This window comes from Salvelinus fontinalis, chromosome 18, assembly GCF_029448725.1.
Source record: "Salvelinus fontinalis isolate EN_2023a chromosome 18, ASM2944872v1, whole genome shotgun sequence".
Lineage (NCBI taxonomy): Eukaryota > Metazoa > Chordata > Actinopteri > Salmoniformes > Salmonidae > Salvelinus > Salvelinus fontinalis.
This window is the reverse complement of record NC_074682.1, coordinates 5,501,838-5,528,406: the sequence shown is the minus strand read 5'-3', so window position 1 is coordinate 5,528,406 and position 26,569 is coordinate 5,501,838. Positions and strand designations below refer to the sequence as shown.

Below are 26,569 nucleotides of genomic sequence, written 5' to 3'. Positions count from 1 at the left end.
AATAAATCAGGACCCGGGGTACGAGTATGAGCTATAAAATATTCAAAAAAGTTTATGGATAGACAGATGATGTCAATGACTGAGCTCGGTAAAGTAAAAAAAGCAGGGTTTGTTAGAATAACAATCCCTTCAAAATGAATGAATGCATGGTATTGGCTGCATCCCAAATGGCACCCTATTCCCTATAGTGCACTACTTTTTTTACCAGGGCCCATAGGGGAATAGGGTGCCATTTAGTACATAGCCATTTGGGATGCAAGTCTTCTCTTCCTTAGAAAGCCAACGGGATCCAAGACACACACACCTAACTCAGAGAGAGAAGACAAAGCTATAACTCCTGTACTGTATTTCTTGTGGCTGACTTGGCCTGTGTTGTGTTTTGGCATTGAGTCAGGAGATAGATATACAGTGTAGACTAAAGGTCTCTCTCTAATAGGGCTGCAGGGTTAGTAGACAATTTCCTAGAGCTCTCCTCCTCTTTATACCTTTATACCTACAGTTAACCACTGCCTCCTAATCTCCAAACTGGAGGCACTGGGGTTAACACTATCCCTCTAGGCTGGGTAAAGTCCTATTTATTAGGAAGGGAGGAAGTGGTAGAGGTTAATGGTTCACTGTCTCAGGCAAAACCAATGAGTTGTGGCGTTCCGCAGGGGAGCGTGCTTGGGCCTCTGCTGTTTTTATTGTATATTAACGATATGAAAGATGCTTGTTCATGCCGTCTTTTTCTTTATGCGGATGACTCTACACTTCTGGTGTCTCACAAAAGTAAAACTATGTTGGAGAGCACACTTAGCACAGAGCTTACTAACATTAGCAAATGGCTTGGAGATAATAAGCTATCTCTGCACTTAGGGAAAACTGAAGCAATTATTTTTGGATCCAGACCTAAATTGTGTAGGTTGTCTGAAATCAGAATGGAGTTAGGGGGTGAGGTGCTGACTTCTAAAACCTCTGTTAGCTACTTGGGATGTATCCTTGATGGAAGCTTGGGAGGTGTGAGCATGGCCAATAAGGTGCTAGGAAAGGTTAATGATGGACTAAGTTTTTGGCTAGAAAGTCCAAGCTGCTCAATAAGGACTCTATGAAAGTGCTAGCTACTGCCCTCATTCAATGCAATTTTGACTATGCTAGTACTTCCTGGTTTGGGGGCTTATCTACATTTTTGAAGGGGAAGCTCCAGATAGCCCAGAATAAGCTGATCATGGTAGTATTGAAGGTGAGTCCACGTACTCACATAGGCAGGAGCTGCTTTCAGGAACTAAACTGGCTGCCTGTTGAGGCTAGGGTGTCCCAGATTAGACTAGGTTTGGCTTACAGGAGTATTTATGGTCCTGCGCCCAGATATCAAAGTGATTACTTTCCTCGTGTTAGGGATGCACACAATCACAGCACCAGATCAGGTGTTGCTGATGTGTGCTTATACAGGTTCAGAAGTAATGCTGGGAAAGGTACTTTCTTGTATACTGGAGCCTCAGAATGGAATGAGTTGCCTCTGCCCATAAAATCAATGTCCTCTCTGGGCAGCTTTAAAAATAAAGTAAAAATATGTTTGATGTCCTCTGTGCCCATATGAATAACCCCTATGATGTAACAGGAATGACGAGATAGATGTTCTTCTTCTCTGTTTTTGTTTTATTATTTCATTGCCAGACTGTGTTTGATCTTGTCTAGCCATCTTGTCTCAGGAGGACCACAATGGAAATAAGTCCCAGACTTTATTGTGTGTTATCATCTATGATTTTATTCATGTGCATGTATGGCGTTTTCAAGTTTATGTGTGCTTGTTTTTTAAAATGGTTGAATTAATAAACTAAACTAACACAAACTTTATACCTTCACAGAACAGCGCAAACTGACTCTAACCAGAACAGAACGAGGAGTGGGAGGCCTAGAAGACAACAGTTTTCAGCTGTGCTAACATAATTCCAAAGGGTTTTCTAATGATCAATTAGCCTTTAAAATTATAAACTTGGATTAGCTAACACAATGTGCCATTGGAACACAGGAGTGATGGTTGCTGATAATGGGCCTCTGTGCGCCTATGTAGATATTCCATTAAAAATCAGCTTATTCCATCTACAATAGTCATTTACAACATTAACAATGTCTACACTGTATTTCTGATCAATTTGATGTTATTTTAATGGACAAAAAATGTGCTTTTCTTTCAAAAACAAAGACATTTTTTTGTTGTTTTTTTGTTGTTGTGTATTTTCACCCCTTTTTACTCCCCAATTTCGTGGTATCCAATTGGTAGTAGTTACAGTCTTGTCTCATCGCTGCAACTCCCGTATGGACTCGGGAGAGGCGAAGGTTGAGAGCCATGCGTCCTACGAAACACAACCCAACCCTGCCGCACTGCTTCTTGACACAATGCCCATCCAACCCGGAAGCCAGCCCCACCAATGTGTCGGAGGAAACACTCTACACCAGGCGGGCGTGCACTGCGCCCGGCCCGCCACAGGAGTCGCTAGTGCGTGATGAGACAAGGATATCCCTGCCGGCCAAACCCCCCCCTAACCCGGACGACGCTGGGCCAATTGTGCGCCGCCCCACGGGCCTCCCGGTCGCGGCCAGCTGCGACAGAGCCTGGACTCGAACCCAGAATCTCTAGTGGCCTTAGACCACCGCGCCACTCATGAGGCCCCTACAAGGACATTTCTAAGTGACCTCAAACTATTGAACGGTAGTGTATACTATACTGTAGTAATTACTGTAGTGTTTTTGTAGACTGTATAATTATGTAGTACCTCCATACGCAATTGGAAAATCTCTGCCCCGTGCAAAATGCAACATGTTCTCTCCTCCAACAAGAGGGGTGTGAAAAGTTTGGGGTCGCATGGTTTGTAAGGTGGGGGTTTGCTATTACACCGATAAATGACATTATCCATCCGGACCTTAATTAACCACCTAGGAAATGTGTGTGACCGGACCTTCTCAAATAGTACTACAAATAGACTGAGTACCCCTGCAGTCGTATTTACTGTAGTGTTTTTGCATATTGTAGTACAGTACACTGTAGTAGTTACTGTAGTGTTTTTGCGTATTGTAGTACAGTACACTGTAGTAGTTACTGTCGTGTTTTTGGGGACATTACTGTAGTATTTGTTAAAGTGTTTTTGTTTTATTAACTTCAACAAAAAAGTGGGGGGCTTTCTCCTTTAGGAAACCTACTGGAGAAATACTAAAAGAGCAAATTTCCCATAACCTGTAGGAAGGTCGGACTGGGTTCTGAACAGAGAGTTCAGAGCTCCTGCTCTTTTTATAACCATAGGGAACACACTGAATGGTCTATACTTGCCATGTTGCTTTCTAATTTACAGGTGGCACAAATTGGGATACAAGGGAGGGGAATGGGCAATGGTATTTGCAAATTAAATACTGTAGTATTTACAATAGTTAAAAAAAATTGTCTTTTAGCGGACGGTAGTGTTCTTTCTGACATTACTTTGGTATTTACTATAGTGTTGTTGTGTGAACATTACTTTGGTATTTACTATAGTGTTGTTGTGTGAACATTACTTTGGTATTTACTATAGTGTTGTTGTGTGGATAATACTTTAGTATTTACTATAGTATTCTAGAGTATGCTACACAATTCTGTACGAAGTACTACCCATGATCAAGGGATACTACAATATGTATTCTACAGTATACTACAGTATACTACAGTTTACTACAGCATTCTATAGTAAGTACTCTATAGTCAACTTTTAGTATTTTTTTTATTACCTCATCAATCAACACAGTAACTCTTCCATCTAGAGATAAGGTCTTCATAATAGGTTTTGGGGTAATTCAGCATTTCTCTGTGCGTGTGTGTTCTCAAGGTTTCAGCATTCCTTCCAACATAATTATAACTCTAACAGAGAGACAGGTGATGATGATGCTAGAATGCGTTCTTCTACAGTGTGAGTGTGACTGTGCATGATGTGGAAGAGCCAAAGCCATCGGAACCTCCTTTCTTTCTTTCTTTCTTTCTTTCTTTCTTTCTTTCTTTCTTTCTTTCTTTCTTTCTTTCTTTCTTTCTTTCTTTCTGGAGTAACTTCAGTGACTGATAGATCAGCGAGAAGTAAGCAATCTTCCTTCTATCTCTCTCTCTCTCAGATCAGCATATCTATCTCTCAGATCAGCATGCCCTGCTCGGGTGGCCGTTGGGTGGGTGGACTACGATGTTGTCACTGATGCCGCTCCACCTTGATCAATCACACTGTTTTCAGAGTAGAGAGAGGGAGAGAGGGAGGAGGAGAAGCAAAGGTAGAGAAAGGGAGGTAGAGAGAGAGAGAGAGGCACAGAGCGAGAGAAAGAGAGAGAGAGAGAGGCAGAGAGAGGGAGGTAGTGAGAGGTGGAGGGCATCTCTTTTGCATGCCGGATGGCAGGCAATGCATCAAAAGATGACAGTTTTCCCATTCTTCTTTAAATAAGAGTAGCAAGACTCCTGGCTGTGCTTTAAGTTTAATCATTCATCTAAATAAGTTGCACAGAGAAACTCTCGGAGTTGGAGGCTAGAAGCCGGGCGCTAGGCGGAGGGGGGAGAGCTAGGCAGCCTCCCAGGGGGCGAAAAAGGCAAAGCGGAATAAGAACCGACGTCGCGCTGCTGAATTTCTCATTTGTAAACGTGTAAACATATATTTGACTCAGATTGCCGACGCCAAACCGTGCCCCCTTCGCAGATGTATGTATTGGTTGAGTTCATGGCAGTTAAAGGAGGAGAGGAGGGAGGAGAGCGAGAGGCAGAGGAAGAGAGATATAGTGAGAGAAAGAGAGGCAGATAGGAGAGAGGGCGCGTATGGTGGCAGAATGAGAGACGGGACTCGTTGACGCGTCGTTGCGTTGAGGCGCTAAGTGACAGTGATTGATGCTCTCTGTGTTCTCAACTTATCAAGCCGTATAAGCAACGACGCTGCAACTCCATAAGAGATAAATAGCAGAAATATACTGTATATCAGCGATGAATAAAGAAGAAAATAAACACCAGGGATGGGGGTAAACCAGAGAGACCTATCTACATAATGAATAGAAAAATAGGGGAATGGGGGGAGAGGGAGGGAGAGAGGGGTAGTGGGGGGGAAAGACGAAAGAAGGAGAGGGGGAGGAGCAGAGGGGGAGATGAGAGGGGGGAGAAGGGGAGGAAAGGGAGAAGGGGAGAGAGTGAGGGAGAGAAAAGGAGGTGGAGAAATGGAAGAGAAGAAGAGAGAAGTCCCAGCGGGAGAGGGGACGATGAGGGAATGGCGCGGAGCAGGTTGGGGGGGAGACATCAGCGGGATTGGGATTGGGATGCCGGGAAGACATGGGCCTTGCTTCTGACAACGCAGACAAGCAAGTCACCCAGGCGGCAAAATAAAGGCTGTGTCCCAAATGGCACTCTATTCCCTACATAGTGCACTAATTTTGACCAGGGTAGGGAATAGGGTGCCGTTTGGGCTGCAAGCAAAGCCTGGTCTGCCTGTGATTTGTTTCCCCAGCTCATCAGTGGGAAAGCTGGATGACGGATGGACTGGCGCTGGGTGCTCTGCGGTCTGCCCAAAGTGTCAAAGTTACTCGCACTAATAAAGACCCACTTTTCTTTTTGTCGCCCTTCCTCCCTTCATTCTCCCTACTGCACGGTCGGTCGAGGCTTCCTCCTTTTTCTTGTTCTTTCCCATTTTTCTCCATCTCCCTCTGTTCCTTCCCCCAATGCATTGCCAGAGCTGTGCGATCTGGTCTTCGCCTTCCAATTCCTCACAGAGCAAAGTGGGTATCAAAGGAATTGGAGTGGTTTGTAAGGCAGGCAGGAGCGCTAGGCGGGATGTAATTGGCTGATTAGAAAATGATGAAAAGACTAAACGTTTCATGTCTGTCTTCCTCCTGCGAGCTGTTCTCTCTGTGTTTCAGAAGGTTTTCTCTTTTCCTCTCTCTGACCTTCTCGCTCTCTCTCGTTCTCTCTCGCTAGCTGGCTCCCTTTCCTTCTCTCTCTCCCTCCCTCTCTCTCTTCCCCACTCTCTCTCTTGTCCCTCTCTCTCCCTCTCCCCTCTCTCTCTCTCTCTCTCTCTCTCTCTCTCTTTGACTTATTATTTTTCGCTGGCTCAGAAATGGAGAGATGGCTGATGATGGTTAGTTGGAGCTGAGGCAATGGATGGTGCTTATGAATATGTCCCTGATTCCCCTCTGTGCTGATCTGGCCGATCTATGGGCACACACAATCATTACCCTATCACCTACTAAACTACAGCAGAGGAGCACAATTCCTTTGGCAAAGGCTCGGGTTTCAGATGGGGCCAGAAAATGGTACACGAATGTCAACAATTTGTTACTATTAGATATCTAAATAGTGTAATATCCTTTGCAAATAACAGCAATCACTGTAGCTACCACTTTCAGTTATTATCCCAACGCTTTCCCGTGGTCTGGAATCTGAGCTGAATACACAGCGCAGTGCTTTCTGCGCAGTGAGGTCTTCCTCTCACGCATTTTTGGGATGCTTTTACTTTACCACCGAATGTCCGGCTGTATGAAACACTGTTGTCTGTCCAAGGACATAGCATAGGGACCCCTTACCGGGCTCTCAACAGTCCACACCATCTGGACATAAAGGCAGTAGTGCTGACCACATCTCTTCTCCTACTGCTCTCCTCTCTCCTGGAGAGAAACTGCTAGATGTGGAGATGTGGATCAGACGTGGGTTCAAATACTATGTGATACTATTCAACAACTTTCAAACAGTACATTTGCTCTAGCCTGCCTGGAGTGCCAGATGGGCAGGGAGTTTGTGGTTTGCCATTTTGGGACTATACTATTGGTTACATTGTATCCAGGCGATCGAAATAAAGCTCTGATAAAATATGAAATGATGTGAGATCTGAATGTGGGGTAGCTGATGTGGGTTAGCTACAGAACAGGCTAATCGATCCAGTGTAGCTCGATCGTTCTCCTGGGATGAGAGTGGTGCATCCACAGAGGAGTTGGATTGGGAGTGAGGGCGTGTATGTGAGGGCGTGAGAGAGATGTGATGTATGTCAGTGTCTTTACTCCTCCAGAACTGGCCTGAGAGGGAGAGAGTGAGAGACGTAGAGTGAGGGAGATCCCTCCATCCGCTCCCGAGACTGACCGGGCACTTCTTCCATCACCAGTCCACTTGGTTTCATTCTCACAAGTCCAATATGTGAACAGATGTGAACAGAGAAAACGTGAATGTGACAGTAGGTAGCCTAGCGGCAAGTAACATGTTGTGTTGCACATCGGAGGACACCTACGGTAATGACATACGGTAATCGGAATGAATGGATTCAGGAATTAAAGTGGACCTGACGGCGTTTTAGCAACATGAAATCTAATTCAAATCTGTTCATATACACCCACAGGAAGACTATGACACCTTTTTTTCACTCATTTTCTGACAAGCAAGCACTTAGATTTGGTCATTTTTACGCCTTCATAAATGCATAGAATGTTTGGGAATTATGTAGAGTAAGGCATTTGTGGAAATTCTATTGCGATATAGAGTGGGAAAGCGACCGTGCATTTGGACAATTAATAGACACTGCCGTAAATAAAACCCATCTGTCTCGTCCAGGACCAGAGTCTATGCAGACCGGTGCGCCATAGCCAATCAGAGCTACATTGGGCCTTTATGCAAATAAGCTTTTGGCCACAAAGGCCTGCCACCATTCACTTTGAACCGGACTGTGTGTTTACAGGCAGTTGCAACAGCGCGAATTTAGAGCATTAGGACACGTTCACCAACAGCCGTAAAATACACCCGAATGGATTTCGGCAAATATGTAAACACCATGGGATTCCTCTTACATTTGTGAAATATACTGTCCTGTTGATCAAACAACCATGAGAAGGTAGGCTCGCTCCCCCTCAGTTATTCACGTCAACAACAACAAGATCAACAACGAATGCTAGCCAGAGCGAGGTGAGCTCAAATCTAACGAGGGAACATTAGATAAACCCTCTCAAACTTTTTCAGCTAGCTGGCCGTCAAATTGCACTGATAAACAATGGGGAATAGTAGCCTGCTCGTCCTTCTGCAGCTTCCCTGCAAATGCATGCTTGTCCCAACCCACGTTCTGACAACTGAATGGGAACCCGCCTGCCCATTTGATCGACGCTAAATACATTTGACTGACAACTAAGTGTGGGTTCATAAATTGCCTTCAGTGTGTCAGAGTGTGCTCGGGGTGGTTCGTCAATGACGAGCCCTGTCAGATTGTGTTTTTGTAAATTCAGAGCGGTTCACTCTCTGAGCATTCTGAGCGCACACTGCACTATTTACACTGGAAGATCTGGCCCGAGGAGTAGGGTTGATTCTAGTGTTCCACACAACTGCAGTCAAGCAGTTGGCTAAAGTTGGCTAGCTTGCTACCTACTTCCAGACACAAATGAGAGAACATCTTACTCTGACCATTTTACTCACCCTAGCAGAGCTGGTTAGGCTGTTCACATGTTATCTAGAGCGTTAATGACTAACTGTGCGGCTAGCAACAATTTAACAAACTTTTTCTTGCTGACTTTTACTTACACATGTCATATTCAGCTTGTGTTGCGCATTTTGGAAATGAATCAATTTTTCTGCTCTCTGGCACAGTCAGATGAGAGTGCTCTAAAATCGGAGTAGATACACACACGCACACACTCTCACCCAGAGGTGTCATTCCATAGGGGGAATAAAGGGCACGTGCCCCCTCAGAGGGGGAACACTGACTGGACAAGGCAACGAGTCCCCTCCCCTCATTCTCCTAAGTAAGAACAGAAGTCCGATAGAAAAAGTATCCCGATTGGGTTTTAAACAGTTACATGTCATAAAGTATCGACACATAAATAAATACATTTAAAAAATATTTCCTTTGTTTCAACTATATTGTGCAAATATAACATAAGTTAATTTGTTGTATTCAGAGGGTGAACAATGTATACAACGTCTGTTTCCTATTTGGACATTTAAGCAACTTTTGGAACAATCTTATGGGGTTTTTACAGGGGTTTCTGTTAGGATGTTTGCAGCCTCCATATGTTTGCAGTAAGTAGCCTATTATCGTTTCCCATTGCTGGATCTTGGCTCTCTCCTTTTCATGAGGTTCTTCAGAAAGTTTCCTATTTTGGCCAACAGGAGCAGACACCACAGGCTCCAAACTGTCGAAGGGATACATAACCAAAAACTCCGTGACACGCAAGAGCTCAAAGTATGACGCTAGGTAGTCAGCACGCGAACAGCTGTGAATGACACGCGCATGAAAAAATATGATCATATACTATGGTATGAATACTAAAGTATTCCCACTGTAGTATTTACTGTGGTATATTGTAGTATTTACAGTTACCTATAGAATAAATAACATAGTCAAATAAAACTGTAGTGTATACTTCAGTATTCACTGTAGCGTTTTTGTATACTATATACATATACATATATAGTATACTATATGTTAAGGTTTTATTATTGTCAACATAGAAATTGAGGCTTTCTCCTTCAGGAAACCTACTTCTATTAACACAACAACTTTCCATAACCTGTGGGCAGGTAAGACTGATAGTTCAGCACTTCAGCTCTTCTCTATTATCTGTAGGGAACATAATACATGGTCTATACTTGACATGTAGGTTTGTTACTTATGGGTGGCACAAATTGCAATACGCGGGAGGGGAATGTGCAGGGTATTTGCAAATTAAATACTGTAGTATTTACATGTATTATATTTACAGTACCTTCATAAAGTATTCACATCCCTTGACTTACTCCACATTGTGTTGTGTTACAGCCTGAATTAAAAATGGATTTAATATGTGAATCACTTTTGGCAGCAGTTACAGCTGTGAGTCTTTCTGGGTACGTCTCTAAGAACTTTGCAAACCTGGATTGTACAATATTTGCACAATATTTTTCAATTCTTCAAGCTCTGTCAAGTTGGTTGCTGATAATTGCAAGACAGTCATTTTCAAGTCTTGCCATAGATGTTTAAGCCGATTTAGGTCAAAACTGTAACTAGGCCACTCAGGAACATTCAATGTCGTCTTGGTAAGCAACTCCACTGTATATTTGTCTTTGTCTTTTAGGTTATTGTCCTGCTGAAAGGTTAATTTGTCTCCCAGTGCCTGTTGGAAAGCAGACTGTACCAGGATTTTGCCTGTGCATAGATTCATTCCTTTTCATTTTATCCTAAAAAACTCCCTAGTCCTTGCCGATGACAAGCATAACCATAACATGATCAACTCAAATCAAATTGTATTGGTCACATACACATGGTTAGCAGATGTTATTCCGAGTGTAGCGAAATGCTTGTGCTTCTAGTTCCGACAGTGCAGCAATATCTAACAAGTAATTTCTAGCAATTCCACAACAAATAACTAATGCACACAAATCTAAGTAAAGGAATGGAATAAGACTATATAAATACAGTGGGGAGAACAAGTATTTGATACACTGCCGATTTTGCAGGTTGTCCTACTTACAAAGCATGTAGAGGTCTGTAATTTGTATCATAGGTACACTTCAACTGTGAGAGACGGAATCTAAAACAAAAATCCAGAAAATCACACTGTATGATTTTTAAGTAATTAATTTGCATTTTATTGCATGACATAAGTAGGCCAAATTTTTATTCTGTACAAGCTTCCTTCTTTTCACTCTGTGATTTAGGTTAGCATTGTGGAGTAACTACATTGTGGTTAATCCATCCTGTTTTCTCCTATCACAGCCATTAAACTCTGTAACTGTTTTAAAGTCACCATTGGCCTCATGATGAAATCCCTGAGTGGTTTCCTTCCTTCCTAACTGAGTTCCTTCCTTCCTAACTGAGTTAGGAAGGAAGCCTGTATCGTTGTAGTGACTGGGTGTATTGATACAGCATCCATTGAGTAATTAATAACTACACCATGCTCAAAGGGATATTCAATGTCTGTTTATTTTTTTATCCATCTGCCAATAGGTGCACTTCTATGCGAGGCATTGGAAAACCTCCCTGGTCTTTGTGTTTTAATCTGTTTGAAATTCACTGCTCAACTGAGGGACCTTACAGATACAGTGCATTCAGAGAGTATTCAGACCCCACATTATATTACGTTACAGCCTTATTCTAGAATGGATTACATTATTTTTCCGCCTAATCAATCTACACACGATACCACATAATGACAAAGCAAAAACTGTTTTCCATGTGCTCGCCAGAGGTAGCCTGACTGCCATTAGGTACCGAGATGAGATCCTCAGAGCCCTTGTGAGACCATATGCTGACACATGCACATTTGTGGCCTGCTGGAGGTCATTTTGCAGGGCGCTGGCAGTGCACCTCCTTGCACAAAGGCGGAGGTAGCGGTCCTTCTGCTGGGTTGTTGCCCTCCTACGGCCTCCTCCACGTCTCCTGATGTACTGGCCTGTCTCCTGGTAGCGCCTCCATGCTCTGGACACTACGCTGACAGACACAGCAAACCTTCTTGCCACAGCTCGCATTGATGTGCCATCCTGGATGAGCTGCACTACCTGAGCCACTTGTGTGGGTTGTAGACTCTGTCTCATGCTACCACTAGAGTGAGAGCACCAACAGCATTCAAAAGTGACCAGAACATCAGCCAGGAAGCATAGGAACGGAGAAGTGGTCTGTGGTCACCACCTGCAGAAACACTCCTTTATTGGGGGTGTCTTGCTAATTGCCTATAATTTCCACCTTTTGTCTATTCCATTTGCACAACAGCATGTGAAATTTATTGTCAATCAGTGTTGCTTCCTAAGTGGACAGTTTGATTTCACAGAAGTGTGATTGACTTGGAGTTACATTGTGTTGTTTAAGTGTTCCGTTTATTTTTTTGAGCAGTGTATTACAGCATTGTTGACTACTTTTTTCTGATTGGCTAGAAGGGCATTCTAGAATGGACATTGAATAATGGGACAGTTGGAAAAGACATCGGGACAGTTGGAAAAGATATCGGGACACCTTGCAATCGTGAAATATGCGCCTACACATGTAGACCGTACTTGCTACAAGGCTACAGAAAGCTAAACCAACAACCACACGAAACTAAATTGGTTACATTGTAATCACAGGTCCAACGGGGGAAAAATTTATTTATTTTATTTATTTTATAAATTTACTTATTTTATTGGAGCATATGATGACCTAACGTGGTGAGTGATGAACATGGATTTCTCCGGTCCCTACGTTGCCTAGTATTTGAAATGCAATGTGATCTCCTCGTAATTAAACAGTGTCGAGTGTCCTGACGAGAAGGCAAACTTTTCTAGCTACGCCAGGGCAAAATCGGGCATCATCAGCTCATTGTTATGGATGTGTCCAAATGAATGTCAATAGAAAACAGCTTAAATAATCGCAAATGCAGCTACTTTGCTGTTGATTTGACTGCAGAGGTCATGACTGTGTTAGCCATAGCTAGTTGGCTAGCTAGCAAGCAACGGACAATATTGTTGCCAGCAAGCATGGCAACGGAACATATAGAACACACAGTGCATTCAGAAAGTATTCAGACCCCTTTACTTTTCCCACATATTTTTTCATTACAGCCTTATTCTGAAATGTATGAAATTGTGTTTTTTCGCCCCTCAATCTACACACAATACGTGACTCAGTTTGGCAAAGCAAAAACAGTTTTTCAGAAATATTTGCAAATGTATGAAAAAAAATAATAAAATGATATCACATTTACATAAATATTCAGACCCTTTACTCAGTACTTTGTAAAGCACCTTTGGCAGTGATTAAAGCCTTGAGTCTTCTTGGGTATAACGCTACAAGCTTGGCACACCTGTATTTGGGGAGTTTCTCCCATTCTCTGCAGATCCTCTCAAGCTCTGTCAGGTTGGATAGGGAGAGTCGCTGCACAGCTATTTTCAGGTCTCTCCAGAGATGTTCGATTGGGTTCAAGTCCGGGCACTGGCTGGGCCACTCAAGGACAATCAGAGACTTGTCCTGAAGCCACTACTGCATTGTCTTTTCTGTGTGCTTAGGGTCGTTGTCCTGTTGGAAGGTGAACCTTCGCCCCCAGGTCCTAAGCGCTCTGGAGCAGGTTTTCATCAAGGATCTCTCTGTACTTTGCTCTGTTCATCTTACCCTCAATCCTGACCAGTCTCCCAGTCCCTGCCGCTGAAAACATCCACACAGCATGATGCTGCTCATTTTTACAGGGCGGCCAGCTCTAGGAAGTCTTGGTGGTTCCAAACTTCTTCCATTTATGAAAGGGAAAGGAAAGGGGGATACCTGATGGAGGCCAATGTGTTCTTGGGGACCTTCAATGCTGCATAAATCTGTGCCTTAACATAATCCTGTCTCGGAGCTCTATGGACAATTCCTTCGACCTCATGGCTTGGTTTTTGCTCTGACGTGCACTCTCAACTGTGGGACCTTATATAGACAGGTGTGTGCCTTTCCAAATCATGTCCATTCAATTGAATTTACCACAGGTGGACTCCAATCAAGTTGTAGAAACATCTCAAGGATGATCAATGGAAACAGGATGCACCTGAGCTCAACTTCGAGTCTAATAGCAAAGGGTCTGAATACTTATGTAATAAGGTATTTCTGTTTTGTATGTTTAATACATTTGCAAAAAAATCTAAAAACCTGTTTTCACTTTATAATTATGGGGTATTGTGTGTAGATTGATGAGGGAAAAAAAGATTTTATACATTTTTGAATAATGCTGCAACGTAACAAAATGTGGAAAAAGTCAAGGGGTCTGAATATTTTCCAATTGTACTGTATCTGACTAATCGAACAAATGACTTGGTCGCATCTCTAGCAACAAAAAGATGAGAAAATCTGAATTATACTATTTTTTTTAAATCTAAGATTTTTATTTCTACCAATAAATATATGCTTTGGTATTGTTTTCTTTGGCAACTGTGGTATAAGCGTGATAAACATCTTTGTTCTGTACATTACCTTGTAAAAAGGAACTATGCAAAGGGAATCAGCATCCATTATTGCCAAGGTAATGTACAGAATGTCTGTGTTTATCCCTTATGTACACTACGTATTACGTATACAGAACATAAAGAACGAACAACTGGGTCACGTCCATGAAAATCTAACTAATCGACCAAACGACTGGGTCGTGTCTCTAGCGACCAAAAGATGAGAAAGTATGAATTCTCTTATAAAATACAATTCTATAGTAAGTACTGTAGTAGGGTTGGGCAGTATCCAGATGTTCATACTGTCATACTGTTTCTGTACCATACCATGGTATACAGTATTACTAAATGTGCACACAAGGGGCACTATTTAAAAAAGATATATCATACCGTCGGTATTTCGAAATACCCTGGTATATGGTATAAACGGTATATCGCCCAAGCCTATACTGTAGTATTCTATCGTAAACTGTAATATTTTTGGGCAGCTGTCTATCACCACATCTGGCTGACTAAGTCAGGGGTTAGCCTAAATGACTAAGATAAGGTTCTGATTACATTCCTAAGTGTGAGAAAAATATTTAGAGAACCCTAACTTACAACTGAATAGAGAAATATAATGGAAATTTTTTGCTAAATGACTCACTTTTGCGCCAGATGCCAAAACCATATGGCATTTTCCATTCATCTAAACAATGGACATAGCGCATTTTGGATATTGCATTTAGTGAAAAAAAAAATAAAGCACACCTGAAGTAAATGTTTTAAAAGTTTGTAATAATTCATACACGTAGAAAGGGACCCATGAGCCTTAATTTCAGATGAAAAAATGCAAACATGAAAAAATTGCTTTTATCGCGTTTCGAAAATAAGTTCTTCATATTTACGAGATTGGATATTGGTACTACTATCTCAAATTGATGTTTTCCAGCCTTAAGGAGTTTTCCTCACTGTGGTGTCTGGTCTTTAAAGAGAAGAGATAGCTGGACAGAATTATCCACCTTGACCTTTGTAATAAAAGATACAGGAAATGAACAATGACATATGATCCCAACTGGTCACTGTTGTAAAATATATGCCATTTCACAGACGCCTCAAAGATTTTCTGCTGAAAAGTACAAGCTTCATTAATTCAAACATGTGGGTTTCCATGCCTAGAATGTCCAGTGTTATTACTCTTGTCATTCATATTCATATTTACAGTTTTTCCTCATTCGCGTTCAAGCAATTGTTGGATCTGGTTTGAAACGTATCTAAAGCAGAACAGCAATGATCAAATGCTCAAATACACTTACCAAACTCGTCTTCTTAGTACCTGACTTGGATATCTTAGACCACCTTTTGCAAAACGTTAAATACAAATGTCATTGAATACAAAATTTACATCAGTGTATTACTATGTAAAATGGAAAGATCTAGTCAACGGGGACTGTCATATTTTTATGGGGTTTTTTGCATGCAGAGATGCAGAAAACGAAGTTAGGTTACTTATACATAACTTTGGGTTACTCCTAAGTTATCATCTCCATCATTGTGGCCTTCCACTATAGAGCTTTGCTTCGGTGTGGATTTAGGCCTGTACATTCATATCAGTTGTGGTCCTCCATTGTATTCACCTTTCCTTATTTCTATTGTGGACTGTGTTTCTGTACACCAATTGAAAGTCTACAAAACTATACATAAACCGACCTTTGTATTGAATACATGGAATTGGATTGTGATGATACTGATGAATAAATCATGCACACATTGTGCTTATTATTTTATATATTTTCTTTCCTCAGGAATCATTTTGGATTTGAGCTGTATGAAATTGTTTGGTAAAGTATGCATACAAAGAGAGCAATTGCCCAGAATTATAGACCTTTGGATAGTTGTACTTCCAATTTTGATCATGATTTAGTGACTGCAAAGAAAATGTATTGATCTATTCTGACTTTTAGAACAGACACATTTTATTTCTTGTCTGCTTGCACTCAAGAGAGAAGAATGGTTGTGTTAGTCTTTTTGTAGGCAGTCATGTTTGTGAATGAATGTATTTGCAATCCAAAGAGCTCTGATTTTCATGTCATCCAGCAAATGTATGCGCCTGGAGTTTGCTGAACGGCGGTGAAAATTTTTGATCAAAAACCGAATGATCATCACCACTGTTTAATTCTCAAGAAACACAATTTGTTAAAGATGGAATCCGCATTAGGGGAAACAGCGCCACTGTCCGCCCCAACACCTTTGCTATTGTTTTTGTTTTGTGGACAAAATGGAGGAGTGGTGCATCGAGCAGTGTGGTCCAAAAAAATGTGCAGTATATATCCTGCTGTTCCATCGTGCACGCAATAATGTCAGAGAGAACAAAGTGTATGTTTGTTGTTTTCAGTAACTTCTTTGTTGTTGTAATATCACAAATGGGCGTGGCAGTTTCACCCAGTTTCACTTGGATTTCAACTTTGAGTTTGGAAAGTTTTTGTGAATGTTCAAATGTAAAGCTGTTTTAAAAAAAAAATGTTTAGTCAAGTGACTACTATATATAGGGTCACACGCTAGGGGAGCAGTGAATGGCAACAGTAGAATTCCAGTGTAGAACAGCTTTTGACCAATCAGCATTTTCCTTAAAAGCTGTTCACCACGGCAACCAACTTCCCGAAAAACGTAGAATGTACAGCTATTGTCAGTGCGTTTACGCAAAAACTGAAACAGCGCTGTAGTCATCATTAACCCTTTTTTTGCTGTTTGGTTTTGGTTACGTTTTTTTTTACTGTTTTTACAACTTATATTTCCAATTGCAATGTGTCGCGATGATTATTATGTACAACGTCTTCACTCCTGTGTGGAAACATATCTGTATGTCCTGACCTCAATTATTTTTGTCCGATTTTTGTATGTTATCTGGTCATATATAATGTTCTTGTTTACATGTTCACCTTCCCAGGTACTGCAGATAGAAATGAGCTGTTGGCTAAATCTAGTCCAACACATCTGTTCTCAAGTGCACTGAGTGTCACATCACACCCTGATCTGTTTCACCTGTCTTTTTCTTGTCTCCACCTCCCTCCAGGTGTCGCCCATCTGCCCATCATCCCCTGTGTATGTATATCTGTGTTCTCTGTTTGTCTGTTGCCAGTTAGTCTCGTCTTGTCAGGTCTTACATGTGTTCTTTCCCGCCGTCCTGTTTCTCTAGTTCTGATTCCTAGTTTTACCTGGTTCTGACCTTTCTGCCTGCCCTGACCCCGAGCCTGCCTGCCGTCCTGTACCTGCCTGACTCTGACCTGATCACGAACCCCTGCATGTCCTCGACCTGTTCTTTGCCTGCCATGTGTTTCTAATAAATCATCTGAGAACCGTACTATCCGTCTCCAGTGTCTGCATCTGTGTCATATCCTGAGTCGTGATACTAAGACTGTTTTGTTGTACAGTACATTGTCCCTGTTGAAATAAACGTAATTATTCCAGTACGTAATAATTTAAAGACTTTGAAAGATTTTCCACATTGATGGAAAATGCTGCAATTTCTGGAATACTGAGATACTGGCCATCTCATTCAAGGATTTATATGTTCAATTTGTACATTTGAAGCGCTTCATTTCAAAATGCTATATATCCATTTTCAAAATTGTTGGTAAATTAGCTTTTATTGTTTAAAGAAATTATGAAAGATATTGGTATTTTTTTCACGATTCAATCATGGCATTGTTCAATGAAAGACATGTATTTGTTTAAAATCTATCACTTGATGGGTTCATTTCAGAGAGACAAATAATCATGTGTCTTTGTGCAAAATGCTATACATCCACCTCACACTCAGTGAAATAAGTAGTACTGCTAGGTTTTACACAGTCAAATGTAACAATATTACTACATTTTTAATTAAGAACTGTAAAACGTATATATCTGTGACATCAATCTGAGGCTTATGTCAAATGTAAATGTACTGACCATTGTGATGAATTGTGGTGAAGCTCATTGACATTGTTGCCAATGATGGGGAATAACCAATCGCAATGAGGCATCGACATTTGTGGAAGCTTCAGACCATCAAATGTTGCAATGGTAAAACATTTTATTTAATTTTCGCCTGACACAAGCACATTGATCCCTCTTAATTCTTCGCTAATATGTTGGTATGCATAATCATTTTCTTTCGTACAAATTCTGGTGCTTGTCAACACACTCTTCACTCCCATTTAACAACTCTAAATTGATTTAATGTTTAATGCTGAAATGTCTTGAGTCAACAAGTATTCAACCTCATTGTTATGGCAAGTACAAATAAGTTGAGGAGAAAAAAAATTGCTTAACAAGTAACATAATGAGTTGCATAGACTCACTCTGTGTACAATAATAATGTTTAACATGTTTTTTTTAAGGACTACTTCATCTCTGTACCCAACACATATAATTATCTATAAGTTCCCTCAGCTGAGCAGTAAATGTCAAACACAGATTAAACCACAAAGACCAGGAAGGTTTTCCAATGCCTCGCAAAGAAGTGCACCTATGGATATATCGCTAAAAATAACAAAGCAGACATTTAATATCCTTTTGAGTATGATAAAGTTATTAAATTACACTTTGGATGGTGTATCAATACACCCAGTCACAACAAAGATACAGGTGTTCTTCCTAACTCAGTTGCCGGAGAGGAAGTACACCGCTCAGGGATTTCACCATGACGCCAATGGTGACTGGGTTGTGCCGTGGCGGAGATCTTTGTGGGCTATACTCGGCCTTGTCCCAGGATGGTAAGTTAGTGGTTGAAGATATCCCTCGAGTGGTGTGGGGGCTGTGCTTTGGCAAAGTGGGTGGGGTTATATCCTTCCTGTTTGGCCCTGTCCGGGGGTATCATCGGAAGGGGCCACAGTGTTTCCTGACCCCTCCTGTCTCAGCCTCCGGTATTTATGCTGCAGTAGTTTATGTTTCGGGGGGCTAGGGTCAGTTTTTTATATCTGGAGTACTTCTCCTGTCTTATCCGGTGTCCTGTGTGAATTTAAGTATGCTCTCTCTAATTCTCTCTTTCTCTCTTTCTTTGACTCCTTGCTGTCCCCAGTCCACCTGGCCGTGCTGCTGCTCCAGTTTCAACTGTTCTGCCTGCGGCTATGGAACCCTGACCTGTTCACCGGACGTGCTACCTGTCCCCGACCTGCTGTTTTCAACTCTCTAGAGACAGCAGGAGCGGTAGAGATACTCTTAATGATCGGCTATGAAAAGCCAACTGACATTTACTCCTGAGGTGCTGACTTGCTGCACCCTCGACAACTACTGTGATTATTATTATTTGACCATGCTGGTCATTTATGAACATTTGAACATCTCGGCCATGTTCTGTTATAATCTCCACCCGGCACAGCCAGAAGAGGACTGGCCACCCCTCATAGCCTGGTTCCTCTCTAAGTTTCTTCCTAGGTTTTGGCCTTTCTAGGGAGTTTTTCCTAGCCACCGTGCTTCTACAAAGTGATCAATATTCATTTGGAAGAGTCAGCTTTTTAAACCAACATGGCTCAGTTTAAATTGTTTTTACATTGTAGTAAAACAAAATCTCATTTGATATGTGTTTTGACATAAAATTACTACATTCTGTAGCAATGAATGTTTTTTCCCATTAAAATGCAATTTGATTAAAGTTAATGCCTTCAACTGCAGGTGATGCAAAAGGGTGTCTGGACCATAAAAAAATATCTGTTTGCTGTTTGGGGATTTAGGCTGGGTTTCTGTACAGCACTTTGAGATATCAGCTGATGTAAGAAGGGCTATATAAATAAATTTGATTTGATTTGACTTTAAAACACTTACAGACTTTAATAGCTGTGATAGGAGAAAACTGAGGATGGATCAACAACATTGTAGTTTCTCCACAGTACTAGACTATTTGACAGAGTGAAAATAAGGAAGGTGCTCCGCCAAAGGTGTTTACTAGGTGCTCAAAAACTCTGAAAACCAAAATATACAAAATATACAAAATAGTACAAAACCCGTCGCACACCAGAACATATCTTGCACATAGCTTACAAACAAACAATCACCGACTAGGACAATGAGGGGGAACAGAGGGTTAAATACACAACATACAATGAATGGGATTGGAACCAGGTGTGATAGAAGACAAGACAAAACCAAAGGAAAATGAAAAATGGATCAGTGATGGCTAGAAGGTCGGCGACTTCCACAACCAAACGCCACCCAAACAAGGAGAGGGACCAACTTCGGCGGAAGTCGTGACACTGTACATAATAAAAATACTCCAAAACATCCATTCTGTTTGCAATCAGGCGCTAAAGTAATACTGCAAAAAAATGTGGCAAAGAAATGAACTTCATGTCCTGAATACAAAGTGTTATTTTTGGGGCAAATCCAACACAACACATTACTGAGTATCAATCTCCATATTTTCAAGCACAGTGGTGGCTGCATCATGTTATGGGTATGCTTGTAATCATTAAGGACTGGGGAGTTTTTCAGGAAAAAATAAACTGATTGGAGCTAAGCGCAGGCAAAATCCTAGAGGAAAACCTGGTTCAGTCTGCTTCCACCAGACATTGGGAGATGAATTCCCCTTCCAGCAGGACAATAACCTAAAACACAAGGCCAAATCTATACTGGAGTTGCTTACCAAGAAGAAGGTGAATATTCCTGAGTGGCCGAGTTATAGTTTTGACCTAAATCTATGGCAAGACCTGAAAATGGTAGTCTAGCAATGATCAACAACCAATTTAACAGAGCTTGAAGAATTTTAAAGAGAATAATTGCAAAATGTTGCACAATCCAGGTGTGGAGAGCTCTTAGAGACTAACCCAGGAAGACTCACAGCTGTAATTTCTGCCAAATGTGTTTCTACAAAGTATTGACTAAAGGTTATTAAATAAGATACAGTTGAAGTCGGAAGTTTACATACACTTAGGTTGCAGCCACTAAAACTCATTTTTCAACCGCTCCACAAATATCTGGTTAACAAACTATAGTTTTGGCAAGTCGATTAGGACATCTACTTTGTGCATGACACAAGTCATTTTTCCAACAATTGTTTACAGACAGATTATTTCACTTATAATTCACAGTATCACAACTCCAGTGGGTCAGAAGTTTATATACACTAACTTGACTGTGCCTTTAAACAGCTTGGAAAATGACAGAAAATTATGTCTAGGCTTTAGAAGCTTCTGATAGGCTAATTGGCATCATTTGAGTTGGAGGTGTACCTGTGGGTGTATTTCAAGATCTACCTTCAAACTCAGTGCCTCTTTGCTTGACATCATGGGAAAATCAAAAGAAATCAGCCAAGATCTCAGAAAAATAATTATAGACCTCCACAAGTCTGGTTCATCCATGGGAGCAATTTCCAAACGCCTGAAGGTACCACGTTCATCTGTACAAACAATAGCACGCAAGTATAAACACCATGGGACCAGCCATCATACCGCTCAGGAAGTCTCCTAGAGATGAACGTACTTTGGTGCGAATAGTGCAAATCAATCCTTGAACAACAGCAAAGGACCTTGTGAGATGCTGGAGGAACAGGTACAAAAGTATCTATATCCACAGTAAAACGAGTCCTACATCGACATAACTTGAAAGGCCGCTCAGCAAGGAAGAAGCCACTGCTCCAAAACCGGCATAAAAAAAGCCGGACTACGACTTGCAACTGCACATGGGGACAAAGATCATACTTTTTGGAGAAATGTCCTCTGGTCTGATGAAACAAAAATTGAACGGTTTGGCCATAATGACCATCGTTATGTTTGTAAGAAAAAGGGGGAAGCTTGCAAGCCGAAGAAATATGTTTGGGGTCATTGTCCATTTGGATATATTTGGATACACTGAAATAACATCTCAAGACATCAGTCAGGAAGTTAAAGCTTGGTCGCAAATGGGTCTTCCTAATGGACAATGACCCCAAGCATATTTCCAAAGTTGTGGCAAAATGGCTTAAGGACAACAAAGTCAAGGTATGGGAGTGGCCATCACAAAGCCCTGACCTCAATCCTGTAGAAAATTTGTGGGCAGAACTGAAAAAGTGTGTGCAAGCAAGGAGGCCTACAAACCTGACTCAGTTACACCAGCTCTGTCAGGAGGAATGGGCCAAAATTCACCCAACTTAATGTGGGAAGCTTGTGGAAGGCTACCCGAAACGTTTGACCCAAGTTAAACAATTTAAAGGCAATGCTACCAAATACTAATTGAGTGTATGTAAACTTCTGACCAACTGGGAACGTGATGAAAGAAATAAAAGCTGAAATAAATCATTCTCTCTACTATTATTCTGACATTTCACATTCTTAAAATAAAGTGGAGATCCTAACTGACCTAAAACAGGGAATTTTTACTAGGATTAAATGTCAGGAATTGTGAAAAACTGAGTTTAAATGTATTTGGCTAAGGTGTATGTAAACTTCTGACTGTATTGCTGTATTTCATTTTCAATAAATGTCTAAAAGTTTAAAAAAATATGTTTTCACTTTGACATTATGGGGTATTGTGTGTAGATAGGTGAGAAAAAAAACATATTTCATTAATTTCGAATTCAGGCTGTGTGAATACTTTTTGAAGGCACTGTATATACATGCCTAATTTCGGCATCTTTTTAAATACTTTTCAAGTGTCAGTTCCAAATATCTCTAATGCTTGCTCCAGCACTAGTTTTTTTTTATGTGCGTGATATCAGAAATCACTCACTGATCCAAAATGTGATTGTTATGCAGCAGGAGCGTTAACCCGCGCTGCACACAAACCAAGGCACGCTGCCTGCTAATTATCTATAATGTTTAAACTTGTCAATTAAAAATTAGAGGCCCAAGTTCCCGAGCTGGAATCCGAGTTGGATGACCGTTCAAAAAGTTTTTACCAAGTCGGAGCTCGTTTATTCCGAGTTCCCAGTTGTCATGAACGCATTTAGGTTGGAAGTCTGAGATTTCCGTGTTTCCAGTTCCAAGTTGTTTTGAACGCATCATCAGATTGTAACTTCGGGGTTGCCAGTTTAGACCCCCCTTTCCCGGGGTTATATTTTTATTTAGCGTATAAATGTATGCTGTGTTTGCCCCCCCATTTATTGATAAAACCCCCATCATAGTAATATTTCCTGCATCATATCCCCCCACGATACCTTCCCCCATCTCTACCCCCTATGGACTTGAAACCCCCCCACAAATTAAACCCCCCCAGAAACCCCTCTAAAATGGTTTCATCCCTGTTTAGCTTTCATGCTACAGTTAGGCTACGCAGTAGGCTTGTAATTGGTGTGATGATCTGTGAGGTGATAACATTTTATATGCTTTGTGATTTGTCAAAAAGGGTAAACGACTTGTCATGTCATGTGCTGAAAAGTGGCCAAAACGAAGTTAATGTTTTTCAGGCAATTGGCGCAGACATCGTTGACTTTGACTTTAGCTGTGTTCGAATACCCATTCTAACATACTGTATACAACATACTTAATGAGTATATACTACATACTATGTACTATTAGTTCATTTTAGCATACTGTCAACATGGTATCCTTTCAGTTGAGCGTACTGGCGCTACGCCTCTCTACCGGAAGTTGACGCTGTTGCTATGCAACCTCTTGCTAGCTTGTTAGCATAACAAATGACAAGCTGGACATTTTACGACTTTGGGTGTGTTTGTAAATTCAATCTGGAGGGCCAGAATGCGCTCAGAGTGCACTCTGTGCGTTCGTAAATTCAGAGCGTTGTCAGTTTGTCCATTCGTAAATTCAGAGTGTTTCCCTTTCGGGAGCATTCAGAGCGCACACTGGATGCTCTGGCCGAGGAGTAGGGTTGATCTGAGCATGCTGACCTCACAAACGCAGTCAAGCACCCAAGCTAACTGGCTAGCGTTGGCTAGCTACTTCCAGACACAAATGGGAGAACACCTCCCTCTGACCATTTTACTCGCCCTAACAGAGCTGGTTGGGCTGTTTTCATGTTATCCAGAGCGTTGGTGACTGTAACTGTGCTGCTGGCAACTATTTAAATACCCTTTTCTGCTGTACTTTACTGACACCATCCATATTCAACGGGTGTTGAGCGTCCGTAAATTCATCAGTTATTCTGCGCTCTGGTACACTCAGATGGGAGTGTTCTGAAATCAGATTAGATAGCCAGAGCGAATTTACGAACGCACCCGAATTAACAATGTCCATTGAGAATGCGCAACGACTATACCACTTAGCTAAGCTAAGAATAACATGAATAATCAAGGCATTAAACGTTAGTTAGATAGCATATAGTTAATATAATGGCAAGTTCGATGTATTAGTAGCCAACTAACATTAGGTAGCTAGCTAACATTCTGCTGTAATGATATGCTATGCGGTTCGTAAGGATAGAATAGCTAACAAATTGTCAGCCAACATAATGTATAACCTAACTTATTTGAAAAGTCATTACTTTATTACATTGCTCAACATAATTAGTTAAAGCAATTAATTTGTATCCGCTCTGGTCAGACTTCGGCTTGCATATTTTCCAACATTTTCTTCAAATCTGAAAATGTTGAAGCCATGCCCATTTTCGGAAGAATGGCATTATGGGCCCTAAAAGCACGGAAATAGTGCTTGCATACTTCGTATTTTGGTGAATGTAGTACGACATCTGGGAACTTTTGGTATACTAACTATGTCCATTGTATGACCAATAAGCATACTACATACTCAATTTACGTCACAAATAGTACGGTTTGTGCGGCTAGTATGAGTATTCGAACACAGCTTTTGTTTATTTGCGTCTTATAGTGAATGGCATTCTGGGATTAGGTTTTCGCTTGTCCAACATAAACAAACATGGCTGCCATCGTAAAGAATTTAGCTGACGTTAGCTTAGCTGGCATGCATTTCATTTCTAAACAACATTACATTCGTCTCTTGGGCTCGCCAGAGATGTGGTACATTGTAAACAAGTCTAGCTTTTAGGTTGCTTAGTTATGTTTCGTTTTTTTGTCAGCTCAACCTGTTATTTAGACTGGTTTATGGAATAAGTTTGGCTGTGAATGTGTTCCGTTTGATGTTTGGATGACGAAGTTCGCATTTATCTTTTACCCTAAATGGTGAAATCTAGACATAAACTTGTGAAGACCTTTATTTCCCATCAGTACAAAACAATGTTTAGATGGTTTTCAGACAACAATCCTGTTTAGACGTGTTTGTTGCAGCATACGTTCTGTTTCTACTGTTCCAATGTGATCGTACACGTCAAAGGGTCAACAATGTGTTATTGCGCTCAAAAGGGATAACTTGAAATAACATGATGTAGGTTAATTAAATAATCTAAAGAAAAATACAGTGCCTTCATAAAGTATTCATACCCTAACCTTACCCTAGCTAAAAAGTAGCAAGTAGTTGCAAAGTTGCTAATTAGCTCAAATTGTCTGTGATGAGATTGGACCACGTTATACCCCCTGACCAACCACCCTCCTTTAGTTTTGCTTTATGTACCCTACTGTCTTTTTTCACAATACCATATGTAACATATCATACTAATTTGAGTGGCCCGGATTTACTTTACTATGTTACGTCTAGTCTTCGAGACCAAACTGGCATTCATTGATATGCTGTATATATAAACACATTAGCTAGCAACCAACCTGCTGGAACCAATCCCATGCAATCACGGTAAAATACTGTAAAATACAAACCCCAACCCCAAGTAATGCATTGTACTGTTGTTTTATGGTAATTTACAGGCAACCGGATGCCTGTAAGTTACCGGAAAACAACAGGAAAAGTTTTACTGTGTAGTTCAAATATATTTCATTTTGTGTAACTAAAGTAACATAATCCAAGACGTAAATAGGAACAACAGGTAGATATTTCAAATGTAAAAATGTGGACATACACATCCCACGCACACAGCCCTTATACCCACCCCCCATTTAGAATGTGGACTGGTGCCAGTATTGGTGTAGAGCAGATGGGAGCCTAGTGGGGGATGGAGGGATGAAGGGAGGAGGGATTGGAGGGAGGAGGGGAGGAGGGAGTATATCTATCTGTAATTTCTAACAAGCTGTGAGACTGTGAGCCAGGCAGGGCCAGGTCAGTGTCACAGAACAGGAGGACACACACTCTTCACTTTGACACACACAAGGACGTACAGATGAACACACAAACACACAAACATAAATGCACTAACACAAACACACACACACTTCACCCTGACACCTCCCTGCCTGTAATCCTACTGTGACAGCCAGGCATTCCTGCTAATTATAACACTAGTTAATGATCCAAGGCAAACAAAGACTGGAGAGGCTGAGACTCTCTCTCTCTCACTCTCTCTCTCTCTCTCTCTCTCTCTCCATCTCTCTCCCTCTCTCTCTCTCTCTCTCTCTCTCTCTCTCTCTCTCTCTCTCTCTCTCACTTTCTTTGTTTTGTGTGTGTGTATATCTCTCTCTCTCTGTATCTTTCGCACTCTCTGTCTCTGATTCTCTGTCTCTCTCTGTCTCTAATTCTCAACCTGCATACTTCCGGTACTTAGTGTTACAAAATTATGTAGGAGTGTCTTGTAGAGTATACGGTTTTTGTTGGAGACCCCCGTTCTCAGTTACTGTTAAGAGAGAGAGGAAAGAAGGAAAATGTGAACGAGAGAGAGAGATAGAAAGAGAAAAAGACAGAGGAAGAGCGAGAGTGCCAACACATACAAAGAGGGAGCGGTGATGAATTTGGGGACAACAAAGTCAAAGAAGACAACTCATCCACTCTGGCATCCCTCACATGTGGCGGAGACACCTTTCCCACAATACAT

General features: G+C 41.3%; 1 protein-coding gene and 1 non-coding gene across 2 annotated transcripts in view; both read right to left on the bottom strand.

Annotated features, from left to right (window-relative positions):
• Window positions 1–26,569, bottom strand: part of LOC129814845 (neurexophilin-1-like) — a 98,015-nt gene that overhangs the window by 30,399 nt on the left and 41,047 nt on the right. The window lies entirely within an intron of this gene.
• On the bottom strand, window positions 3,151–3,204 carry LOC129816064 (U7 small nuclear RNA). Its single transcript, XR_008753508.1, has one exon. It is a non-coding gene; the product is annotated as a U7 small nuclear RNA (small nuclear RNA).